General features: G+C 46.7%; 1 long non-coding RNA gene across 1 annotated transcript; it reads left to right on the top strand.

Moving 5' to 3' along the window:
- Nucleotides 1–3,781: 3,781 nt before the first annotated feature.
- LOC117413592 (uncharacterized) lies at nucleotides 3,782–7,224 on the top strand. The gene is made up of 3 exons (XR_004664260.2): nucleotides 3,782–5,058; nucleotides 5,594–5,864; nucleotides 6,234–7,224. It is a non-coding gene; the product is annotated as an uncharacterized LOC117413592 (long non-coding RNA).
- The last annotated feature ends 691 nt before the right edge of the window (nucleotides 7,225–7,915 follow it).

Below are 7,915 nucleotides of genomic sequence, written 5' to 3'. Positions count from 1 at the left end.
TGTTGCTGTGTTGTTTTTTGCTATGGATGATTTATCTGATTGCCCCTGCTAATGCTTTATTGTGCACACACGAGGTTGTTGCCTCTTCATGGTTTTAATATCACCAGGTGTGTTTTAATTTATTTTTATTGTTGAGTGTTCGCTGCACACGAGTTGTGAAGGAGTGGCGTCGCTGTTTATATTGTTGTTCTTGTTCCCTGCAGCATTGATTGTTGGCCAATCTGTATCTATCATTTTGGGTAAAAGTGTGTTTTTGCTCTTGACAATACTCGACCGTCCCCCCACGCTAGATTGCTCTGATACTGTGTGTCTGTGTGTTCTTGTCTCTCGCCTGTCCTGTGAGGATGAAGATGTAGTTTCAGTGTTTAATGCTCATCCCCTCACTGTGTGTCTGTGTGTTCTTGTCTCTTGACAGGTCTCTCGTGTGGACTAAATGTCCACACGAGGGCAGCATTGGATAGGAAATGAAAGCTAAAGCCTCGTCTGTCTCCCTGAAGTTCGCTACCAATTGTAAAGAGCAGAGGACAGCTCAGCCGGAGGCGTGTGTCTGTGTGAAACGACTTTATTTCATGTGATAAGTTTGTGGAAGAAGGACGCCATGTGAGGAGGCGTTTGCTCTTGTTTTACACAGACTACGAGGGACAGCGCTCGTTAAACCAGGTGAGTGCATCTCGTTTACTTTGTTTATTATTCAGTGCAGCGGTTGTTTTTGAATCCCGCATTTTTAATAACAAATGGCCGTCCGGACCCGCTTGTAACTGTTTGCTGAGTGGCTTTTAATAATTTAATAATGTGTTTGTCTTTGTGAGCTCTGATCAGCAGGGTGCGGTTTGACGGGGGTGTGATTTCCCCGGCTATATTGACTGGGGGTCATCTTTATTGTTTATAATCGTACGTTGTTACTGCCTTTTAGCTCTTGAGCATAATAATCTCAATCCCGTTTGAAATGACACTAAGTGCATTTGCATGGTGCAGATGAGGGATGTCACTTCACTCGAGGCGTGCGTACTGATGAAGATGTAGTTTCAGTGTTTAATGCTCATCCCCTCACTGTGTGTGTGTGTGTGTGTGTGTGTGTGTGTGTGTGTGTGTGTGTGTGTGTGTTCTTGTCTCTCGCCTGTCCTGTGAGGATGAAGATGTAGTTTCAGTGTTTAATGCTCATCCCCTCACTGTGTGTCTGTGTGTTCTTGTCTCTTGACAGGTCTGTGAGGATGAGAAGGTCTCCACAGTCTGGAGTCTGGTCTCTGACAGGCTCAACATACCTGTGAATCAACAGGGACTCCTCTACAAAGGCAAGGTGCTGACAGGTAGGCTGAACAGCACAGCACAGCACAGCTCACCCCTCCTCTCACCCCTTGCCTCACCCCTCCTCTCACTCCTCGCCTCACCCCGGGTCAGTGTGGCACAGCCTGCCTGCTCTTCTGAACAAACACTTCAGCCCTGCCGACGCAGTGAGAGTCTGCAGCAGCTATACGAGGTAACCTGAACACAAACACACACACTGCTATACACACACACACACACACACAGTGAGAGGCTGGAGCAGCTACACAAGGTAAATTGAACACAATAAACACTGCTACACACACAATCCTAGCTGCAGCACATGCACAGTGTTATACAGACACAGCTGTACAGTGACACAGAGATGCACACACAATCACAGCTGCAGCACACACACTCTGAAATGCAGGTGTAGAGCAGCGTGTAGTTGTGACTCTGTGTCTCTCCCTCTGCCTCTCTCTCAGGATTACGAGCGGAGGCTGTGCTTATTGAGCCTGGATGATATGGAGCGGCTGGCGACCCGCATGCTTCACCCTGAGACTGTGGAGTGCATGGAGCTGTCCTTCCTGGACTGAGGAATACTGCTGCTGCCCTCTCCCCTCTCTCCTCCCCCTCTCTCCTCCCCCTCTCCTTTCCACCTCTCCCCTCTCTCCTCCCCAGGCAGGGGAGGTGAGGAGAGAGAGGAACCTGCTACTGAGGGAGCTGCAGCTCTGAGGAGAGGGAAGAGAGAGGAACCTGCTACTGAGGGAGCTGCAACTCTGAGGAGAGAGAGGCAGGAGAGAGAGGAACCTGCTACTGAGGGAGCTGCAGCTCTGAGGAGAGGAGAGAGAGAGGAACCTGCTACTGAGGGAGCTGCAGCTCTGACGAGAGGAGAGAGAGAGGAGAGGAGAGAGAGAAACCTGCTACTGAGGGAGCTGCAGCTCTGAGGAGAGGAGAGAGAGGAACCTGCAGCTCTGAGGAGATCGAATCTTTCTTCAGGTGTTGTTATTTTGATATAGTTTTGAGGTTGAATATTTCAGTCCAGGTTTGAAGCACTCACTCTTCATTAGTGATATTTAAATCCAGAAGAAACACAAAATAAATAAAAATCTGTGTTGAAGTCTTTGTATTGGGGTTGTTCATTTTAAATGCCATGTGTTTACAGTTACCAGTTCTACATTAAACAGCAGAAATAATGTTACTGGCTTGCCAGACCCAAGAGCCTTTTCATTTCTCAGGCTAGCAGCCCCTGCCTGGCCTTGAAAAAAAGAAATGCTGCTGCTGTTCTCCTCGGTTCTGCTTTTATAAGCTGGCACCTCTGCGTTGTTAACGAGCTTTGTGAAGCAGAGACGTCTTGTGTTAATACAATTCCATTATTATTGATTGAATCTGCTTTTCAAATGCTTGGTGTTTCAAACCGGCTTTAAAATAACCTTTATTATTGAAGTGTGTTCAACAATCATTTAAAACATGAGGCTCTTTCACAAATCACTGTGAGGGCAATGAGAAAGTGAATACGAAACTACCATGAAACTCCTCCACTAAATAAACACGTTACAAAACAGAAACAAATAGACGTGCGCATTGAAAACAGAAGGACGCATTGTAGGCATTTCAAAATGAAATATACTGAGCCTCTCCGGGACCCGCCTGGACACAGCGGTGAGCGCTTAACCGCAACATTACTGGACAAGCCCGGCGGCTGACCGCCCCCAGCAGCGTCGCGAGGAGCTCGCAGGATTTCCAAAGCTTCACTTGGTCTCTAGTTTCCAACGTTCTCGCTGATCCACACAAACCTAACGACTCGTTTTCTTCAACTGACGTGAAAGCGCACATCGGGTCTCTTTATAGACCTGGCAGCGGTGCCGTCATAAGAAAGCCACCCACCTCCCCTCATGTGATAGGCTGCTTCTGTTCTGCTTTTCAGCCAATCGGCCATGCAGGGCATCTTTCCCCCCCGAGTTAACATCGTGACTGTGAAATTGTGTGTGCCTTTGAGTGTTAATGTTACTCTGTGTTCATGTTAGTCCCTCGTCTCTGTAAGCGCTCAGTCCCGTCCCCATTGTCTAAAACAAGCAACGGTACATCGCATCTCCTCTTCAGTCACTGCGTGTAAACTGGAGCACGTGAAGCGTCCTGTCTCCAACGCCATAGAGTTCACACAAACTGTCTGCAAATTAAAAAGCAGCTATTTTAAAACAACCCTCTGTGAAGCACTGACACGGACGTTTCTTTGTGTTAAACTTAATGCAATTCCATCAGCTACACTCGTTCATCTGCAATTCAAATGTTTGCTGACTTCAAAACAATACACGCGTCCAAATTCAGATTTCAAAATACATTTTAAAAAAGGTTTTTGAGTGGGTGCGGAGCCAAAGCGCAGGCAAGCAGGCAGTGAGGCACACTGCCCCCTCCCGTGGACACACACCGGTACTACAGCCAGAGGGGAATGTAACGCTGGGAGTCCTAGCAACACTGCAGCCGAATTAATGACGTGTATTATTATTATTATTATTATTATTATTATGATGATGATGATGATGATGTTTGTAGGAATCACGATTTCTGTGATTTATGACTCATGCTGTGTAGGGCGTCTCGTATTTTTATCAGAGCGATGTCATTTTTCACAGTTTTGGTCATTCAGCTTTCACGGGCAGTTTCCCTTCCCAAGCTCCAGAGGTTTACAGTGAAAACTGCGAACGCTATCTTCACAAACAGCGACAGACGGGCCAATCGGGGCGGGGACGTCACAAACGCGCTCGAGTCATGCGGAGCCGCCGCCACGGAGGCGCTCGGCTCCCTCCAGTGGACACGCAGCGGTACTGCAGTCGGGAGTCGCTAAAAGATTATTTGATGAATTCCTTACCGATGCGGCTATCTCGTGGAGAGAAAGTGGAACGGTTACGTCATGTCCTAAACAATCTGATTGGATAAAAGACAAGTCACAAATTAAGTGACTTCTGATTGGCGAACGCAGTTAGCGAATCAAAAGTTAGAAATGCGTTACCTAATTTGTATAGACCCTATAGCTGTCCAAGGTGCGCACCTGTTTAAAAATATACATTTATTATTAATAAAACATTTTTTTAGTACACGTGTCCACGTCAGTATTTTAATAATATTATATTTTCATGCTTTTAGTGAAGAATTGTTTTACTATCAGTCATATTTTAAAACGGGCAGTTTCGAAATAACCAAAGAAAACAACGATTCTAAACCGGAACTTGCCTGAAGGAATCAACTGTAGTTCTCTTTTATAGCGGTTTAGAATGTATCTAAAAGTATATACGGGTGTTTGCAATAATTTAATCACAGACGTAGAAATATAACCAAGATTCACGACGACCATTGTATTGATAGAGCAGTTGTTTAAATAAAAGAGCAGCGTCAGTTTTGGAAATGTCACATTTTATATTTGTGTCAGTTTTTAGTTAAGTAAATTGGAAAATTTCAAGCGGTGTGTATTTCAGTATGCTAACGTGACGTTTTTCAGCAGGTTTCATTTGATTTTATGAAGCAGAATTAGTTAACACTCAAATCAACCCCTCGACAGCAGTTCTACTAAATGTCCACACGAGGGCAGCATTGGATAGGAAATGAAAGCTAAAGCCTCGTCTGTCTCCCTGAAGTTCGCTACCAATTGTAAAGAGCAGAGGACAGCTCAGCCGGAGGCGTGTGTCTGTGTGAAACGACTTTATTTCATGTGATAAGTTTGTGGAAGAAGGACGCCATGTGAGGAGGCGTTTGCTCTTGTTTTACACAGACTACGAGGGACAGCGCTCGTTAAACCAGGTGAGTGCATCTCGTTTACTTTGTTTATTATTCAGTGCAGCGGTTGTTTTTGAATCCCGCATTTTTAATAACAAATGGCCGTCCGGACCCGCTTGTAACTGTTTGCTGAGTGGCTTTTAATAATTTAATAATGTGTTTGTCTTTGTGAGCTCTGATCAGCAGGGTGCGGTTTGACGGGGGTGTGATTTCCCCGGCTATATTGACTGGGGGTCATCTTTATTGTTTATAATCGTACGTTGTTACTGCCTTTTAGCTCTTGAGCATAATAATCTCAATCCCGTTTGAAATGACACTAAGTGCATTTGCATGGTGCAGATGAGGGATGTCACTTCACTCGAGGCGTGCGTACTGATGAAGATGTAGTTTCAGTGTTTAATGCTCATCCCCTCACTGTGTGTGTGTGTGTGTGTGTGTGTGTGTGTGTGTGTGTGTGTGTGTTCTTGTCTCTCGCCTGTCCTGTGAGGATGAAGATGTAGTTTCAGTGTTTAATGCTCATCCCCTCACTGTGTGTCTGTGTGTTCTTGTCTCTTGACAGGTCTGTGAGGATGAGAAGGTCTCCACAGTCTGGAGTCTGGTCTCTGACAGGCTCAACATACCTGTCAATCAACAGGGACTCCTCTACAAAAGCAAGGCGCTGGCAGGTAGGCTGAACAGCACAGCACAGCTCACCCTTCCTCTTACCCCTCGTCTCACCCCTCCTCTCACTCCTCGCCTCACCCCGGGTCAGTGTGGCACAGCCTGCCTGCTCTTCTGAACAAACACTTCAGCCCTGCCGACGCAGTGAGAGTCTGGAGCAGCAACACGAGGTAACCTGAACACAATAAAAACACACATACACACACACACACACACACACACAGTGAGAGGCTGGAGCAGCTACACAAGGTAAATTGAACACAATAAACACAGACACTGCTACACACACAGACACACACACACACACACACACACAGTGAGTCTGGAGCAGCTACACAAGATAAATTGAACACAATAAACACTGCTACACACACAATCCTAGCTGCAGCACATGCACACTATTATACAAACACACACACACAGCTGTACAGCGACACAGACGCACACACAATCACAGCTGCAGCACACACACTCTGAAATGCAGGTGTAGAGCAGCGTGTAGTTGTGACTCTGTGTCTCTCCCTCTGCCTCTCTCTCAGGATTACGAGCGGAGGCTGCGCTTGTTGAGCCTGGATGATATGGAGCGGCTGGCGACCCGCATGCTTCACCCTGAGGCTGCGGAGTGCATGGAGCTGTCCTTCCTGGACTGAGGAATATTGCTGCTGCCCTCTCCCCTCTCTCCTCCCCCTCTCCCCTCTCTCCTCCCCCTCTCCTTTCCACCTCTCCCCTCTCTCCTCCCCAGGCAGGGGAGGTGAGGAGAGAGAGGAACCTGCTACTGAGGGAGCTGCAGCTCTGAGGAGAGGGAAGAGAGAGGAACCTGCTACTGAGGGAGCTGCAACTCTGAGGAGAGAGAGGCAGGAGAGAGAGGAACCTGCTACTGAGGGAGCTGCAGCTCTGAGGAGAGGAGAGAGAGAGGAACCTGCTACTGAGGGAGCTGCAGCTCTGACGAGAGGAGAGAGAGAGGAGAGGAGAGAGAGAAACCTGCTACTGAGGGAGCTGCAGCTCTGAGGAGAGGAGAGAGAGGAACCTGCAGCTCTGAGGAGATCGAATCTTTCTTCAGGTGTTGTTATTTTGATATAGTTTTGAGGTTGAATATTTCAGTCCAGGTTTGAAGCACTCACTCTTCATTAGTGATATTTAAATCCAGAAGAAACACAAAATAAATAAAAATCTGTGTTGAAGTCTTTGTATTGGGGTTGTTCATTTTAAATGCCATGTGTTTACAGTTACCAGTTCTACATTAAACAGCAGAAATAATGTTACTGGCTTGCCAGACCCAAGAGCCTTTTCATTTCTCAGGCTAGCAGCCCCTGCCTGGCCTTGAAAAAAAGAAATGCTGCTGCTGTTCTCCTCGGTTCTGCTTTTATAAGCTGGCACCTCTGCGTTGTTAACGAGCTTTGTGAAGCAGAGACGTCTTGTGTTAATACAATTCCATTATTATTGATTGAATCTGCTTTTCAAATGCTTGGTGTTTCAAACCGGCTTTAAAATAACCTTTATTATTGAAGTGTGTTCAACAATCATTTAAAACATGAGGCTCTTTCACAAATCACTGTGAGGGAAATGAGAAAGTGAATACGAAACTACCATGAAACTCCTCCACTAAATAAACACGTTACAAAACAGAAACAAATAGACGTGCGCATTGAAAACAGAAGGACGCATTGTAGGCATTTCAAAATGAAATATACTGAGCCTCTCCGGGACCCGCCTGGACACAGCGGTGAGCGCTTAACCGCAACATTACTGGACAAGCCCGGCGGCTGACCGCCCCCAGCAGCGTCCTGAGGAGCTCGCAGGATTTCCAAAGCTTCACTTGGTCTCTAGTTTCCAACGTGCTCGCTGATCCACACAAACCTAACGACTCGTTTTCTTCAACTGACGTGAAAGCGCACATCGGGTCTCTTTATAGACCTGGCAGCGGTGCCGTCATAAGAAAGCCACCCACCTCCCCTCATGTGATAGGCTGCTTCTGTTCTGCTTTTCAGCCAATCGGCCATGCAGGGCATCTTTCCCCCCGAGTTAACATCGTGACTGTGAAATTGTGTGTGCCTTTGAGTGTTAATGTTACTCTGTGTTCATGTTAGTCCCTCGTCTCTGTAAGCGCTCAGTCCCGTCCCCATTGTCTAAAACAAGCAACGGTACATCGCATCTCCTCTTCAGTCACTGCGTGTAAACTGGAGCACGTGAAGCGTCCTGTCTCCAACGCCATAGAGTTCAC

The sequence above is a fragment of the Acipenser ruthenus genome, unplaced genomic scaffold (genome assembly GCF_902713425.1).
Source record: "Acipenser ruthenus unplaced genomic scaffold, fAciRut3.2 maternal haplotype, whole genome shotgun sequence".
NCBI classification, from domain to species: Eukaryota; Metazoa; Chordata; class Actinopteri; order Acipenseriformes; family Acipenseridae; genus Acipenser; species Acipenser ruthenus.
This window is presented reverse-complemented; position numbering and strand designations above follow the sequence as displayed.